This window comes from Pan paniscus, chromosome 5, assembly GCF_029289425.2.
Source record: "Pan paniscus chromosome 5, NHGRI_mPanPan1-v2.0_pri, whole genome shotgun sequence".
NCBI classification, from domain to species: Eukaryota; Metazoa; Chordata; class Mammalia; order Primates; family Hominidae; genus Pan; species Pan paniscus.
In genome coordinates, this window is record NC_073254.2 from 88,843,201 (window position 1) to 88,862,692 (window position 19,492).

General features: G+C 35.7%; 1 protein-coding gene across 2 annotated transcripts in view; it reads left to right on the forward strand.

Annotated features, from left to right (window-relative positions):
* The window catches only part of ADGRB3 (adhesion G protein-coupled receptor B3), a 750,487-nt gene that overhangs the window by 202,370 nt on the left and 528,625 nt on the right, over positions 1-19,492 (forward strand). The gene's annotated exons all lie outside the window — the stretch shown is intronic.

Sequence of the window (19,492 nt, forward strand, 5' to 3'; positions counted from 1 at the left end):
ATCTATGGGATATTGCAAAGCAGCACTAAGAGGAGAGTTTGTAGTTCTGAGTGCCTACATCAAAAAAGTAGAAAAACTTCAAATAAACAACCTGATGATGCATCTTGAAGAACTAGGAGAGGAAGAGAAAGCCAAACCCAGAATTAATAGAAGAAAAGAAGTAATAAAGACTCACAAAAGGAAAGACTTCACATGTTCTCACTTATTTGTGGGAACTGAAAATTAAAACAATTGAACAAATGTAGATAGAAAATAGGAAGATGGTTAACAGAGGCTAGGAAGGGTAGTGAGGGTGTGTGTGTGGCAAGGAGTGGGATTGGTTAATTGGTACAAAAAATAGGAAGAACAAATGACACCTAGTATTTTAGCACAACAGGATGTCTATAGTCAATAATAATTTAATTGTATATTTTACAGTAACTAAAAGAGTATAATTGGATTTTTTGCAACACAAAAGATAAATGCTTGAGGAAGTGGATACCCTATTTACCATGATGTAATTATCATACATTCCATGCCTATATCAAAGTATTTCATTTAACATATAACTATATACATCTACTAAGTACCCACAAAAATTAAAAGTCAAAAATTTAAAAATTAATTAAATTGAAATGAAGAAAACAATACAAAAATCAATGAACCAAAAAGTGAGTTCTTTGAAAAGATAAATAAAATTGACAAACCTTTAGCCAGGCTAACTAAAAAAAATCCAAATAAATAAAATTAGAGATGAAAAAAGGAGACAATACAACTGATACTATAAAATTCAAAACATCATTAGAGGCTAATGTTAGGAACTATATAACTATACACCTATAAATTGGAAGACCTAGAAGAAATGAATAAATTCCTAGACACATGCAGCCTATCAAAATTGAAATATGAAGAAATCCAAAACCTGAATAGATTAAGTAACCAGATCAAGGCCATAAGAAAAGGCCTCCCAGGAAAGTAAAACCCTCAACTCAATGGCTTCATTACTGCATTTTACAAAACATTTAAAGAAGAAGTAATATTGATCCTACTCAAACTAGTTTTGCAAAATAGAGGAGGAGAGAATACTCTCATACACATTCTGTGATGCCAGTATTACCCTGATACCAAAGCCAGGCAAAGACATATCAAAAAAAAGAAAACTACAGACCAATATCCCTGATCAACATTAATGTCAAAATCCCCAACAAAATACTTGCAAACAATACACTCAACAATACATTAGAAAGATCATTTCATCATCACCGAGTGGGATTTATCTCAGGGATGCAAGGATAGTTCAATGTATGCAAATCAATCAATATGAAACATCATATAAACAGAATGAAGGACAAAGCCTATATGATCATTTCAATCGATGCTGAAAAAAGCATTTGATAAAATTCAATATCACTTTATGGTAAAAAACATAAAAAAAGCTGGGTGCAGAAAGAATGTACCTCAACACAATAAAAGCCATATACAACCAAAAAAAAAAAAAAAACAGGAAATGTCGTACTGAATGGGGAAAAACTGAAAGCCTTTTCTCTAAGATCTGAAACATGATAAGGATGCGCACTTTCACTACTGTCATTCAATATAGTACTGGAAGTCCTATCTAGAGCAATCAGAAAAGAGAAAGAAATGGCATCCAAATTGGAAGGGAAGGAGTCAAGTTATCCTTGTTTGCATATTATATGATTTTATATTTCAAAAAACCCAAAGAGTCTACCAAAAACTATTAGAGATAATAAACAAATTTAGTAAAGTTGCAGGATACAAAGTCAACATATAAAAATCATTAATATTTCTATATGCCAACAACAAACAATCTGAAAAAGAAACCAAACAGTAATTCCAGTTATAATAGCTACAAATAAAATTAAATGCCTAGAAATTAACATAAGGAAGTGAAAGATCTCTACAATGAAAACTATAAAACATTGATGAAAGAAATTGAAGATGACCCTAACAAATGGAAAGATATTCCATGTTCATGGATTGGAAGAATCAATATTGTTTAAATATCTATACTTTCCAAAGCAATCTATAGATTCAAAGTGATCTGTGTCAAAATACCAATGACAATATTCATAGAAATAGAAAAAAAAATCCTAAAATGTGTATGGAACAACAAAAGACTCAGAATAGCCAAAGCTGCCCTGAGCAAAAAGAATAAAACTGGAGGAATCACATTACCTGACTTCAAATTAAACTACAGAGCTATAGTAACCAAAACAGCATGGTGCTCACATAAAAACAGACACATAGACCAATAGAACAAAATAGACAACTCAGAAACAAATCCATACACCTACAGTGAAATCCTTGATAACACAGCTGCCAAGAATGTACATTGGGGAAAAACTATCTCTTCAATAAATGTTGCTGGGAACACTGGCTATCCATAGGCAGAAGAATAAAACTAGATTCCTATCTCTCACATATACAAATATCAAACGCAAATGGATTGAAGACTTAAACCTAAGACCTCAAACTATGAAACTACTACAAGAAAACATTGGGGAAACCCTCTGGGACATTGGTCTGGGCAAAGATTTCTTGAATAATACCCCACAAGTAGAGGCAACCAAAGCAAAAATGGACAAATGGTATTACATGAAGTTAAATGATTCAGTACAGCAAAAGAAACAATCAACAAAATGAAGAGACAACTCACAGAATGAAAAAAAGAAAAATATTTGCAAACTAACCATCTGACAAATGATTAATAACTAGAATAAAGAGCTCAAACAACTCTATAAGAAAAAAAATCCAATAGTCCAATTTAAAAATGGGTAAAAGATATGAATAAACATTTATCAAAAGACAACATACAAATGCATCCATTATGAGAGAAATATGAATGAAAGCTGCAATGAGATATTATCTCACACAAGTTAAATGGCTTTTATCTAAAAGACGGGTAATCACAAATGCTAGTAAGGATGTGGAGAAAAGGGAACCATCCTAAACTGTTGGTGGGAATGTAAAGTAGTATGATCACTATGGAGAGCAGTGTGGAGGTTTCTCTAAAATAATAGAAGTACCCACTGCTAGGTATATACCCAAAAGTAATCAGGATGTGGAGGAGATATTTGCACTCTTATGTTTATTGCATTACTATTCAAATAGCCAAGATTGGGAAGCAACCTATATGTCCCATCAGCAGACAAAAATGGATAAAGAAAATTTGGTACATACACAAAATGGAGAATTATTCAGCCATAAAAAAGAGTGAGACGATGTCATTTGCAACAACAGGAATGGAACTGGAGGTCATTAGGTTAAATGAAATGTCAGGCACAGAAAAACAAACTTCACATGTTCTCATTTATGTGTGAGAGTTAAAAATCAAAACAAATGAACTCATGAAACCACAGAGTAGAATTATGGTTACCAGAGTCTGGGAAGGGTAGTGGGAGGTGGGGAGGGAAGTGGAGATGGCTAATGCATACAAAAAAATAGAAATAATGGATAAGATCTGGTATTTGATGGAACAACAGGGTGACTATAGTCAATAATAATTTCATTATACATTTAAAGTAACTAAAGACTGTAACACAAGAAAGGGTTAAATACTTGAGGTAAATGGATATCACACTTAGCATGATGTGACTATTATACACTGTATGCCTGTATCAACATATCTCATGTTCCTCATAAATATATAGATCTATTATGTACTGATAAAAATTAAAAAGAAAGAGTGGAAGACACAGAAGATAACACCATTTGATGATAGAGGCAGAGATTGGAGTGATGCATCTATAAGTCAAGGAACACCAAGGACAGTGACAGCCCCAGAACCTGGAGAGAGGCATGGGACAGATTATTCTTCCAGAGCTTGCTGAAAGACCAGCCCTGGGGAAATGCTGATTTCTGATGTCTGGCTTCTGTAACTGTGTGATATGGTTTGGCTGTGTCCCCATCCAAATCTGAACTTGAATTGTATCTCCCAGAATTCCCACGTGTTGTGGGAAGGACCTAGGGGGAAGTAATTGAATCATGGGAGTAGGTCTTTCTCATGCTATTCTTGTGATAGTGAATAAGTGTCACGAGATCTGATGGGTTTATCAGGTGTTTCTGCTTTTGCTTCTTCCTCATCCTTTCTTGCTGCCACCATGTAAGAAGTGCCTTTCACCCTCTGCCATGATTGTAAGACCTCCCCAGCCATGTGAAACTGTAAGTCCAATTAAACTTCTTTTTGTTCCCAGTTTCAGGCATGTCTTTATCAGCATTGTGAAAATGAAATACTACAGTAAATTTATACCAGTAGAGTGGGGTGCTGCTGAAAAGATACCCCAAAATGTGGAACTGACTTTGGAACTGGGTAACAGGAAGAGGTTGGAATGATTTCAAGGGCTCAGAAGAAGACAGGAAAATGTGGGAACGTTTAGAACTTCCTAGAGACTTGTTGAATGTTTTTGACCAAAATGCTGATAATGATATGAAAAGTAAGGTCCAGGCTGAAGCAGTCTCAGATGGAGATGAAGAACCTTTTGGAAGCTAGAGTAAAGGTGACTCTTGCTATGTTTTAGCAAATAAACTGGCAGAATTTTGCCCCTGCCCTAGATATCTGTGGAACTTTGAACTTGAAAGAGATGATTTAGGGTATCCAGTGGAAGGAATTTCTAAGCAGCAAAGCATTCAAGAGGTGACTTGGGTACTGTTAAATGCCTTCAGTTTTATAAGGGAAGTAGAGCATAAAAATTTGGAAAATTTGCATCCTATGTGATAAAAAATAAAAGCCCATTTTTCTGGGGAGAAATTCAAGCTGGCTGCAGAAATTTGCATAAATAGTAAGGAGCCTAATCTTACTCCCCAAGATTATGGGGAAAATGTTCAGGCCATGTCAGAGACCTTCAAGGCAGCCCTTCCATCACAGGCCCAGAGGCCCAGAAGGAAAAAATAATTTCATGGGCAAGGCCCAGGGGCCCCATGCTGTATGAAGCCCAGGGATTTGGTGTCCTGTGTCCCAGCCTCTCCAGCCACGGCTGAAAGTGGTCAATGTACAGTTCAGGCTGTGGCTTCAGAGGGTGGAAGCCCAAAACCTTGGCAGCTTCCATGTGCTGTTGAGCCTGCAGGGGCACAGAAGTCAAGAATTGAGGTTTGGGAACCTCCACCTAGATTTCAGAAGATGTTTGGAAATGCCTGGATGCCCAGGCAAAAATTGCTGCATGGGTGGGGCTTTCATGGAGAACCTCTGCTAGGACAATGTGGAAGGGAAATGTAGGGTCAGAGCCCTCACACAGAGTCCCTACTGGGGCACTGCCTAGTGGAGCTGTGAGAAGAAGCCCACCATCCGTCAGACCCCAGAATGGTAGATCCACTGGCAGCTTGCACCATGCACCTAGAAAAGCCACAGACACTCAATGCCAGCCTGTGAAAGCAGCCAGGAGGGAGGCTGTACCATGCAAAGCCACAAGGCTGGAGCTGCCCAAGACCATGGGAACCCACCTCTTGCATCAGCATGACCTGGATGTGAGATGTGGAGTCAAAGGTGATCATTTTGGAGCTTTCAATTAGACTGTCCCACTGGATTTCTGACTTGCATGGGCCCTGTAACCCCTTTATTTTGGCCAATTTCTCCCATTTGGAATGGCTGTATTTACCCGATACCCATACCCCTATTGTATCTAGGAAGTAACTAGCTTTCTTTTGACTTCACAGGCTCATAGGTGGAAGGGACTTGCCTTGTCTTAGATAAGACTTTGGACTGTGGACTTTTAGGTTAATGCTGAAATGAGTTAAGACTTTGGGGGAATGTTGGGAAGGCATGATTGGTTTTAAAATGTGAGGACATGAGATTTGGTGGGGCCAGGGGTGGAAATACATTGTTTGGCTGTGTCCACATCCAAATCTCATCTTGAATTGTATCTCCCAGAATTCCCACATGTTGTGGATGGGACCTAGTGGGAGGTGATTGAATCATTGTTGCCGGTTTTTCTCATGCTATTCTCATGATAGTGAATAAGTCTCACAAGATCTAATGGGTTTATCAGGGGTTTCCACTTTTGCTTCTTCCTCTTTCTCTGTTGCTGCTGCTATGTAAGAAGTGTCTTTTCGCCCTCTGCCATGATTATGAGACCTCCCCAGCCATGTGGAACTGTAAGTCAAATTAACCTCCTTTTCTTCCCAGTCTCGGGTATGTCTTTATCAGCGGCATAAAAACGGACTAATACACTGTTAAAGAATAAAGTTATGTTGTTTTGTTGTTAAAAGAGGTGGGGTCGGGGAAAGAAAAGGAAAAGCAAATGAAATCAAAAGGAGTAAGTAAAATGTAGAAAGTAAGTTCAGAAGGAAGTAGTAGAAGATTGTTTTTTGAAAAGAAGGAAGGGAGACACAAAGGAAAGGAAGGAAAAAAAAGAATAGAAAAAAAGAAGAAAGTGATATCAACTAAGTACAAATTTAAGAACCTGAGTCATACAACTGAGAAATTAAATCTAAAAAAAGATGTCAACATAAAATCATTTCTACAAATCTAAGATTTAAACTAAGTAGAATTAATATTTGTTAATCAAGCATAAAATTAAATATCAGTCACTTAATAAAAATAAAAACAGTTTATAATTTTAAAAGGATTAAAAATTTTTAAACATAAAAATAAAAATTGTGACTATTAAAAAGTCACTTTTAAAAAAGCAATGAAGAGGTAATAGTAAAAGCATAAATCTTTCATACTGGTTATTCAGTCCAATGATCTATTAATTTTATCTTGCACTCTGGTAATAATACATGAATAAAACACAATCTATTATCCCTATTAATAGCAACAATAGCAACTTCCCGTCTACAAATCAAAGGGGAAATGCTAATCTTTGCTCTTAAGAAATGCTAACTAAGAAACTAAGAAGCTAGGTAAAACTCAAATTTTGAGTGTTTTCATTTAAAATGAGCTTTTAATTAACATATTTTGACTTGGAAGTGAAAAGTCATACAAAAAGCAAGTGGCTATGATTCTGCATTAATCTAACAAACTAGCTTTTGAGTGTTCTATTTAGTTTTTTAAAATATCTCTTCTTTCTCAGACCAATCACATATTTTTACTATGTTTTACATAATTCTATTTAAATATGTTTAGCATTTTGTGTTATTAAGTCTAAATTCTAAAATTTCTAAATTTTATAATTTCTAAATCAATAGAGCAAAGGAAAATTTTGACAGAGGAACAAGTAATGTAAGCATTGTTTTTGTTTCTTTTGTCAAAATTTGTTTCACCTTATAAGTCATTATTCTCTCAGGTACAGTCCTGTCAAAATTTAACAAAACCTAAAAAATATTTCATTTATACTGACATTAAAAATTTTCCTAAGGCGGCATTAGCATTCGTTGAATTTTCCATTGATTTTTTAACATTGACAATTCAAAGACTAACTTAATTTTTTATGTATCTTCTCAGTTAATAAAAACACCATTCCTGAAATTGGAAGGAATAAAGGAGGAAACAAAAGAGTACATATAAGATTGATTAATTTTTTAGGAAAGGTTAAATGCTCACCCAGACTTGGATGATGGCTGAAATGTTTGAGTTGTTTATTCGGAACGTTTTGAAAAGGAATAATATTTACCTTAATCGCTAGGTGAGAAATGGTTCTTGAATCATGAAAAGAGATATAAGAAAACATCAGTTTCCTTCAATAATCATTCCCAGTGAAAGTACTTCCTAATATATTTGTATTAATACGTTTAAATATATATGTGTCTGCTTGAAGGGTTTGCTGTAAAGTCTAAGGAATGACCACAATGTAGACTAGCATCTAAGTTACACATTTAAGTTAAATTCTAATTTACAATTCAAAAAAAAAATCACTGCAAATTTAAGTAATCTCTTATGTAGGAGAGGAAGTATTGAGGGAAGAATAAAATGCATACACATAAATGTTAAACACTGAAATTATCTAAATCAAACTTGTGAAGTTCAATTAGTATTCAGCTACTGAAAATAAGATTATTACACCTTTTTAACACACTTGCTTCCAATTTTTAAAGAAATATATTTTATTGTTTTTGGCAAAATTGCATATCCTTAAAGAATACAAGTAATACTGAAAATTAAAGATGAAAATTCAAATTCTACCACTCTCAAACTCTCATTTTTAGCATTAGCTGGACACTATCTCACCCAAGTCTCAATGTCACAATTCACCTCTCTATGCAAATATACAGATAGAACTTCCATCTGTATCTTCTAACTTCTTAGATAGATGTTTGGATGGATAGCTGGATGGAAATAATTTATAATAGGGGAACCATAGTATAGAAGTTTTTTTCAATCAAATGTGTCAACTTTAGTTTCATTTGAACTTCATAGCAGAAAATAAACCAATAAGCTTAAAGAAAAAGTGAGAAGATAATATAAAAATCTTTTACAATAGAATGATTTTTTAAATCACCTTCTTCAATTTTAACTTTATTGGATTCCTGTTTAAAATATATGTGATATTTTACACATATTTAAAATATGTGTGATATTTTACACATATTTAAAATATGTGTAATAGTGGTATTACCACTTTTACATCTCTTCATTTTAATAAGGCATGTTATCATTTACATTGCTCATGTTTAAAACATTCACATTTTGTTCTGTAACTTCAGGTCCCATAGTTTTTTTATTAATAGTTATGTATATAACTGGATTCAGTGTGCCTCACCATTTCATTTTACCATGGATTCTCGATTGCTCTGTGTTTTTTTTTAATTTATCTTTTAATTGGACATATTTGATGCTCAAGCTTTTTTACTTTTTTCCTCAAGAAGGACACCTGAGTATAGTTATCTTAATTCATTCTTTTTTGATAGCACCTATAGCCTTTATTTCTGAATAACATCTTGAATGGTGATAGAATTATTGGGTTACACTTTTGTTACTTTAGAGGGTGCAGACATTGTTTTATCACCTCTTGCATTGTATGTTGGAAATGTCTGCAGCTACCCTCATGTTTTCTCTCCTGTTAGGTGACACTTTGTGGGAGGGTTGTGGGGATCTGAATAGTCAATAGGCTGAGTAGGCCATGTCTTATTGTTGACTATGTCAAGTTTACTTGAAATTGTATACTTCTGATGTTCAGATTAAGTTACTTATTTGGGAAAATAATATTATAGATTCAACATGCATCTTCTCCTACGTTTGTTGAGTCTCTACTTCACAGACATGAATTATTGTTATGCTGTATTACCTAGTCTCACTTCCATATCTACTTGTTTTTCTTTAATCATTTTAATCCTCTTCATTTACAATGAAGCAGCATTCATTATATAAACCTCAACATTTTTAACAATATAACTTATTTGATTTCTAGTCAAGTCAATTTTGTTTTCACTATTTCTGAATTATATTTTGTTACATAATGGTGGAATATTGATCCTCAACTTGTGTTGATAAGTCTGATAGACATTTTAATCATGTGTACTCGTTTCTCACATTTGAGCTCATTTTTGAAGAATTTACATTCTCAATGTGTTATTTAATAATATGAAATAATTGTGAGTAATTCCATTCCGTTCCATCAGTTACTTTTCTTCCATTTTGGACACTTGGCTTTGCTTCCTTTCTTTGATCATTTTGGGAGTTCTATAAAGTTCTATCTGCTCTGATAAAACATGGGTAATGTGTTTAGCCTCTTCCTACTATACCTGATACCAGTTAATTTTTCTTTCAAAGCTGCAGTTTGAGCTGCATGCATATTTTCTTTCTCTTCTCTCTTTGCCTCCTTCTGTCTCTCTCTCTTTCTCTCTGTTTCTCTGCCTCTCTAGCTGTCTTTCTCTCTAGTTTTCAAATATTATAGTATAGTCTTTCCTTTTCTGGGCACTGTTGGTAATATTTTTCTTTTTACATGACAATTTTTGCTCATTTTCCTAGGTATCAGTTAGGAAAATTCTAATACTATGAAGATATTTTAGCTATTTTAACCAAGAAGTAACTATTTAATCTTTAAAGTTCTGCATATACATTATCAAATGATTATCCAAACATCACATGTAATTTTTAATGATCATTACATTATTGAGATAATTATGCTGCATAAACTATGGCATTTAGGAATAGAGAGAGATTTGTTAAATGACACAAAATTACCCTGATCTGATCACTACAAATTATAAATATCAAAACATCATTATTTACCCCATGAATATGTACAAGTATTATTTGTAAAATTTAAAAGAATCGTACGGTTTTTCAATCTATCATTTTAAATTTAATCTTTCAATCTTTAGTGATAGAAAGTTTATCATATTGTATCGGGATATTCTTTAAATATATTCCTGAACTACTTTTCTTGTGATTATTTCAAGTAGGTAAAATGACTTTTGGAAAGTTTCAGGAGGATAAATAAAAGTTGCACTAAAGGTATAGATTTCACGGAGACGGTGATATTTCTGATATTCTTGACTGACTCATGAAATCATAGGCAATTTATTTGCATTGTGCAATGAGCCAAGTTTTATTATATGAGAAAGACACAAAAAAAGTTTTAAATCTCTTTATATATTATTCATTTCAACGTTGTTTACTATAACCTATTGTTGTAGGTTTATAAGTCCTTGCACTTTATTCCAGTTGTTACTATGCTTCCTCCCAAATACATTTACAATTTATATTTCCTCTTTCTTTGTAGAATTTAGATATTAAAAATTATTTATCAAATACCACATACTTACAAATACGTTTTAATCATGAGTGTCCAGATTTACCCATTTATCTTAATGTAGCCTTGAATGCTGTATAAAAAAATGATTTGTGCTTCATGTCTTTTATTCTTAATTAGTAAGGGCTCCACAGATGAAAGCATTTTTGTAATTGGGCTCAGAAGTCTTTAAATTGCTAAATTAGCATATATTGAATACATTAAGTAACATCTAAAAATTATAAATACATGGTAATAGACCTCTAACAAAAATGCTCAAATTATTTTATATGATTAGTACAAAACTGTATTATTATACACACCATAACTTGTATATCGTTATAGAGTATAGACAAACACTTTAGCTATAGCTGAAAAGCTCATAGAGGCCACCTGAAATTGTTTTATCCCAGAGGTAAACAAATGTATTTTGGCTTCATTAAACATTTTGATATTTAAAAAAAGCTCCACCATTTGTGCCAACACTATCAGTGGCATCTTTTTAATAGGATCCTTCTAGGAGGAAGAAAAAAGCTATATAAGCATATTCTATCTTTCTTATAAATGCTCAACATTTTTTCTTTTAAAAAATTGTAGTCTTCAGTGCTGCAAACTGTAACAATGCAGGCTGTCAAAGACTAGATAACTAATTTAGTTGGAAATGAATTAATGCTGTCCTCATCTCACATTAATTTTGTTAGAATTTTGTTTTAAGTAGAAAATATTGGCTCTGAGTATGGAATAATGAGTTACTTCTTTAGACTCAATAGACTAAAATGCCAGGAATGGAAACAATGTCACCTTTGTGACTAGAATACTAAATGATGAGCCATATATACTGCTCAGCAGCAAAAATGTCCTCAGTGCAGACTTGATCGATTTGACCAAGGTCAGCATTTAATTTCATACCTGAAATATCATATAGTTTACATTGTATGTATTCTAGAGCCTATATTTTATTCCATGAAATTCTCATTAATTAGTGTCTAGAATTTGTTTTTACCCATGAGTAAAGCTTTAATCTTTTATGCAATCATGACAAGCCAAAGCAGAACAAATTATGATATATCTTCGTACAATAATATCTGACAGAAATTGCCCACAGTAAATATAAAGAAAAATGCATTCAGAAAAAACCAGTTAACATGTTATAATTGAGTAAAGATTTCATAACCTGTATTGTTTTCAAAAGATTTTAAAGCTTGATACTTAATAACCATAAGTTTGAAATAAATGAATGGTTTCATTCATTTTGTGGCAAACCATTTAATAATGCTTTTCATCCTGTAGTGATTCTTAGCTGTCTAGGTAAAAACAGGTTTTCATTACTGGAGAAAATATGAAATCTGAAATGTTATTACACAGAGAAGAAAACATGTAGGTATTGAGAAAACAATTAGAATTTTAACTATTTCTGTTCATATTTTGATTAAGAATATAACTGTATAGGATATTCTTTGTTATACATAGCTCTCTAAGGGGTGCAACATTATTTATCTGCTCAATCTGGGAATATTTTCAGAATTTGTCCATTTGAAATCTATCTGTTTAAAATGTCTTTGTTTGGTAGTAACTGAAGAAGTTGTTCTAACTCACTCAGACTTGCAAAAGGAAAGTAAAACCTAAAAAGATGTGAGAATGATTGAAATCACATGTCAAATGTATGGTTTACAATTTATTAGAAAGTTCACTTAAACATGAATAAGGGTAACATAGATTATCAATATTATGGTTTTAATTTTACTTCCAATCTTTCACTACAAAGGAAGCACTAAAATCCTTAACCATGCACGTGCGAAGGGAATTTTCTTTGACCCAGTCCTGTACAGATATTTTATTAATCATCTTGATTCTTAATTCTGCACTGCCTGCTCATTTCTTGCTGTGATTGTTTTGTAGTGATCTATATAAAAATGGCTACTACCTCCTATCCAGACACAGTCTCAGGATTTTCTGTCGTTGTTTTTGTCTTTTGTTGATCAAAGGCTCTATGTGCACAGGCTCCATCCACTCTCTTTCTAAAGCATTTGTCATTTCCTTCCATTAGGTAATCTCTGCAGTTCTCTGGCTATGGCTGTTAAATATCTGGAATTAGTTTATCTATATTGAGTTTGCCTCATTGCAGGTTCAAGAGCTCAGCTTTACTGTTAAATAGAAAGAATAACGTCAAGAGATTTATTATGTAGCATCATTTCTATAATTAATAATGATATATTGTATTTTAGAGAAATGCTAAGAAGGTGGATGTATTCTCGCCACAAAAATGATAGCTATGTGAGATAATGTACTTGTTAATTAGCTAGATTTAACCATTCTACAATGTATATGTACTTTCAAATATCATGTAATACACAATAAATAGATGCGATTGTATATATAAATTTAAAAAATTTAAAAAAAAATTTTTTGGAAAAAAGCTTGTCTTTTTTTTGGAGCTTTGCTAGTTGGTGCAAACAAGTGACCAGCCTATAAAAAACTGTCCCCATCTTAGCAAAGGGTTTGGCCATAGAGAAAAGAAATGTCCTCCCTGTGCCAGCATTTTACAGATTTAGTGTCTGAACTTCTAGATCTTATCCACTGAATACCTCACTCTAATCATTCTCTGAACCTCTGACACTAGGGCACAGATTTCTCTCTGTGTTTTCCTTGCCTTGCCTTTCTGCCTTGATACCTGATGCCACAGTCTATCCACCTTGGACCCCAGCTGCAGCCTTCAGAGTCTCTCCCAGCATTGCCTTTATCTCTCTGGGATGCTGGCCAAAGATATTCATGGAGATCCTATGGGGTATTACTACTGCTGCTTAATCCTGCCCCAAAAACCCATCCCTGCACCTGCTCCTACATGCAGCTTCTTACCACTCCTTGTCTTTGCCTAAGGAGTCAGACCTAGGCACGACAGCTTTTATCAGGAAGGAACCTGCATCCAAACTGACTTGAAAAGAGCTTCTTCCAGGCCTAAGTCTTTTGCTGCATTTTGCATTGTTACATTGTCCCTTTATGAAAATCAAGTATTCTGTTTTACTCTTTTATGCCTGTTTCTTAGTAGATATCAACTCCAAATATCTTTTAATATCTACAGCAATGGTGATTGTTTCCCAGGCCTTTTAAAGACAACAAAAACTCTGACGTTGAATACTTGCAAATAGCAAATATAGCCTCAAGTTATAGTGTCTTCAAATAGTTTCCTGTCCACTGTCCTTATGAGAGTCTACCAAGACATGAGCTTTGTGATCCATAAAATTAATTTAAACACTTTAGGGGAAAAAACTAATAGCATTAATTTAATTTAATTTAATTTAGTCATGTGTTGACATAATTTCTAACAATGAATTTCTAGGTAAAATATTTATATTGTTATATAATATTATATGTGATTTATTAAAATATATATAACACTAAAATATATCCTTTGATATTATTAAATATTTTAATACCTCACTTTGCACCAGTATTAAACAAAATCATTTTTGTAACACATGTTAGATGATTAAAAAACTTTACTCTGCAAAGAACAATAGAAAATCATTAAATTATAACTCATAGATTTAATTGTATTGCCCAATATTAAGAATGTACTGAATTAGTAATAATTCTAGTCCAGGGGACACTGACTCATGCCTGTAATCCTAGCATTTCAGAAGGCCACGGCAGGCAGATCGCTTGAGTCCAGGAGTTCGAGGTCAGCCTGGCCATCAATAGTGACACCCCCATCTCTACAAAAATTTTCTTTAAAAATTAGCCAGTGATATGGTTTGGCTCTGTGACCCCACCCAAATCTCATCTTGCAGCTCCCATAATTCCCAGAACAAGGTGAGAGATGATTGAATCATGGGGGTGGGTCTTTCCCATGCTGTTCTCATGATAGTGAATGGGTCTTACAAGATCTGATGTTTTTAAAAATGGGAGTAGCCCTGCACAAGCTTTCTTCACCTGCTGCCATCCACATAAGATGAGACTTGCTCCTCCTTGCCTTCCACCATGATTGTGAGGCTTCCCCAGCCGCGTGGGACTGGGAATTCTCCATTAACCCTCTTTCTTTTGTAAATTGCCCCGTCTCAGGTATGTCTTTATCAGCAGTGTGAAAACGGACTAATACAGTAAATTGGTACCAGTAGAGTGGGGCATTGGTGAAAAGATACCTGAAAATGTGGAAGTGACTTTGGAACTGGGTAACAGGCATAGGTTTGAACAGTTGGGAGGACTCAGAAGATGAGAAGAGGTTGGAAAGTTTGGAACTCCCTAGAGACTTGTTGAATGTTTTTGACCAAAATTCTGATAGTTATATGAACAATAGGGTCCAGGTTGAGGTGGTCTCAGATGGAGATGCAAAACTTTTTGGGAACTGGAGCAAAGGTGACTCTTGTTATGTTTCAGCAAATAGACTGGTGGCACTTTGCCCCTGCCCTAGAGATTTATGGAACTTTGAACTTGAGAGAGATAATTTAGAATATCTGGCAGAAGAAATTTCTAAACAGCAAAGCATTCAATAGGTGACTTGGATGCTGTTAAATGCATTCAGTTTTAAAAGGGAAACAGCATATTTGCAGCCTATGTGATAGAAAATAAAATCCCATTTTCTGGGGAGAAATTCAAGCTAGCTGCAGAAATTAGCATAAGTAATGAGGAGCTGAATGTTAATCCCCAAAACAATGGGAAAAATGTCTCCAGGGCATGTCAGAGGTCTTCACAGCAGCCCTTCCCATCACAGGCCCAGAGTCCTAGGAGGAAAAGATGATTTCATGGGCCAGGCCCTGGGCTCTCCTGCTCTGTGCAGCCTGCGGACTTGGTATCCTGCATTCCAGCAGCTCCAGCCATGGCTAAAAGAGGCCAAGGTACAGCTTGGGTTTTGGCTTCAAAGGGTGGAAGTCCAAGGTATTGGCAGCTTCCATGGGGTGTTGAGCCTGCGAGGACACAGAAGTCAACTATTGAGGTTGGGGAACCTCCACCTAGATTTCAAAAGATGTATGGAAATGCCGGATGCCCAGGCAGAAGTTTGCTGCATTGGGGGCCCCTCATGGAGAACCTCTGCTAGGGCAGTGTGGAAGGGAAATGTGGGGTTGGAGCCCCCACACAGAGTCCCTACTGTGGCACTGCCTAGTGGAGCTGTGAGAAGAGGGCCACTGTCCTCCAGACCCCTGAATGATAGATCCACTGACAGCTTGCATTATGCACCTGAAAAAGCTGCAGACACTCAATGCCAGCCCATGAAAGCAGCTGGGAGGGAGGCTATACCCTGAAAAACCACAGGAGCAGACTGCCCAAGACTGTGTGAACCTGCCTCTTGCATCAGTGTGACCTGAATGTAAGACATGGAGTCAAAGGTGATCATTTTGGAGCTTTAAGAGTTGACTGCCCTGCTGGATTTCATACTTGCGTGGGCCCTGTAATCCCTTTGTTTTGGCCAATGTCTCCCATTTGGAATGGCTGCATTTAGGCAATGTCTCTGTACCCCCATTGTATCTAGGAAGTAACTAATTTTCTTTTTATTTTACAGACTCATAGGCAGAAGGGACTTGTCTCAGATGAGACTTTGGACTGTGGACTTTTTGAATTAATGCTGAAATGAGCTGAGACTTTGGGGGACTGTTGGGAAGGCATGATTGGTTTTGAAATGTGAAGATGTGAGATTTGGGAGGAGCCAGGGGCAGAATTATATGATCTGACTCTGTGTCCCCACCCAAATCTCATTTTGTAGCTCCCATAATTTCCACTTGTTGTGGGAGAGACCCAGTGGGAGATGATTGAGTTATGTGGGTGGGTCTTTCTTGTGCTATTCTCATGATACTTAATGGGTCTCCTGAGATCTGATGGTTTTAAAAATGGGAGTTACCCTGCAAAAGCTCTCTGCCTCCTGCCATCCATATAAGATGTGACTTGCTCCTCCTTGCCTTCCACCATGATTGTGAGGCTTCCTCATCCATGTTGACCTGTGAGTTCTCCAATAACCCTCTTTTGTAAATTGCCAAGTTTTTGGTATGTCTTTATCAGCAATGTGAAAATGGACTAATACAGTCAGGCATGATGTTTCATACCTGCAGCCCCAGCTATGTGAAAGCTAAGGTGGAAGATTTGCTCAAAACCTGGCCAGGCACTGTGGCTCACGCCTGTAATCCCAGCACTTTGGGAGGCCAAGGCGGGTGGATCACAAGGTCAGGAGTTCAAGACCAGTCTGGCCAACATAGAGAAACCCCATCTCTACTAAAAATACAAAAAATTAGCCAGGTGTGGTGGTGTGTGCCTGTAATCCCAGCTACTTGAGAGGCTAAGGCAGGAGAATTGTGTGAACTCAGGAGGTGGAGGTTGCAGTGAGCTGAGATGGAGCCATTGCACTTTAGCCCAGGTGACAGTGCAGCACTCCAAAAAAAAAAAAAAAACACACCTGAGGTTGAGGCTGCAGTGAGCCATGATCATGTCACTGCACTCCAGACTGAGTGACAGAGTGAAACCCTGACTCAAAAACAAAAAACAAAAAAAAAAAAACACAGCATAAATACAATTTTACAGTATTCACCCAACTAAAAAGTACATCAGGGAACACAGCCATTTAGAGCCATTACCTTTGATAAGAGAATGGCTTGGGGCTTGCACCCTCTGAAGCAATAGCCTGAGCTCTACATTGACCCCTTTCAGCTGCAGATGGGACACAGGGCATCAAGTCCCTAGACTGCACACAGTGTGGGAGGCCCTGGGCCTGACCAACAAAACCATTTTTTTCTCCTGGCCCTTTGGGCCTGTAATGGTTGGGGCTTCTGTGAAGATCTCTCACATGCCCTTGAGACATTTTCCTCATTGTTTTGGAGATTAGCTTTTGGCTCCTTATTACTTATGCAAATTTATGTAGCCAGGTTGAATTTCTCCCCAGAAAATGGGATTTTATTTTCTACTACATCATCAAGCTGTAAGTTTGCAAACTTTTGTGCTCTGTCACCCTTTGAATGCCTTGCTGATTAGAAATTTCTTCCACCAGATACACTAAATTATCTTTCTCAAGTTCCAAGTTCCACAGATCTCTAGGTCAGGGCAATATGCTGCCAGTCTCTTTGTACAGCAAGCATGATCTTTACTCCAGTTCCCAACAAATTCCCCATCTCCATCTGAGACCACCTCAGCCTGTTATTGTCCATATCACCATCAGCATTTTGGTCAAAGTAATTCAACAAATCTCTAGGGAATTTCAAACTTTCCCACATCTTCCTGTCTTCTGAGTCCTCTGAACTGTTCCAACCTCTGCCTGTTACCCAGTTCCAAAGTCTCATCCACATTTTTGGGTATCTTTTCAGCAACACCCCACTCCTGGTACCAATTTACTGTATTCGTCTGTTCTCACACTGCTAGTAAACATGTACCTGAGACTGGGTAATTTATAAAGAAAAGTTTAATGGACTTACACTTTGACATTGCTTGAGAGGCCTCACAATTATGGCTAAAGACAAAGGAATAGCAAAGGGTTGTCTTACATAGTGGCAGGCAAGAGAGAACTTGTGTAGGGGACCTCCCCTTTATAAAACCATCAGATCTTGTGAGACTTATTTGCTACCATGAGAACAGCATGGGAAAGACCCACCCCTAGGATTCAATTATCTCCCACCAGGTCCCTCCCATGACACATGGGAATTATGGGAGCTACAATTCAAGATGAGATTTGGATGGGGACACAGCCAAACCATATCAGTGTTTATTGAGTAGCTATGATAGGCCAATAATTCTCAAACATTTTGGTCTCATAAATTATTGAGGAGCTCCAATATTTTGTTGTTTACATAGATAATATCTATTAATAGAAATGCAATTGAGAAAATATAGAAATATGAAATAATTCATTTAAAAATAAAATAATTATTCCATAACATAATAGTAACTATAGGTATTTTATGAAAAATAACTATGTATATTTTCCAAAATAAAATATATAATGAGAATACTGGCATTGTTTTACATTTTTGCAAATACCTTTAGTGTCTGTTTATATGGAAAACAGATATATTTCTGTATCTGCTTCTGTATTCAGTATGTTGTGTTATGCTGTTCTATATATGCATAAAAAGGAAATCAAGCCTCACACAGATATATATATAGTTCAAAAAGGGAAGAATCTTTATTTTATTTTATTTTACTTTTTATGGATTCAGGGGTTACATGTGCAGATTTGTTACATGGATATATTGTCCAATAGTGACATCTGGGCTTCTAGTGTACCCATCACTTGAATAATGAATATTGTACCCAATAGTTGATTTTTCAACTCTAATACTCTTCCCACTCTCCCATTCTGGAGCCCCAGTGTATATTACTTCCCTCTCTAAGTACATGTGTTCTCATTCTTTTGCTCCCACTTATAAATGAGGATAAGTGATAATTGATTTCCTGTTTCTGAATTATTTCACTTAGGATAATGGCCTCCCACTCCATCCATGTTGCTGCAAAAGCCATGATTTCATTCTTTTTTATGGCTACATAGTATTCCATGGTGTATACCATATATATATGCCACGTATTCTTTATCCAGTCTTTCACTGATAGACACTTAGGTTGATTTCATGACTTTGCTATTGTGAATTGTGCTGCTATAAACATAAGAGTGCAAGTGTCTTTTTGATATAACAATTTTTTTTCCTTTGGGGAGATACCCAGCAGTGGGATTCCTGGGTCAAATGGTAGTTCTGTTATTCTCTGAGAAATCTCTATACTGTTTTCCAAAGAACTTGTACTGATATATAGCAAAAGGGAAGAGTTTTTTAAATATGCTTTTTTTTAAGAGCAGTGGATATTATTGGGGCTACTCTAAAACTCAACCAGTGGTAGTTTGTTAAAAGTTAGTTACAAAGTGGAATATGAAGCCATATTGACACACATTTCAGACTCATTGCATTTAAACTCATTGATCT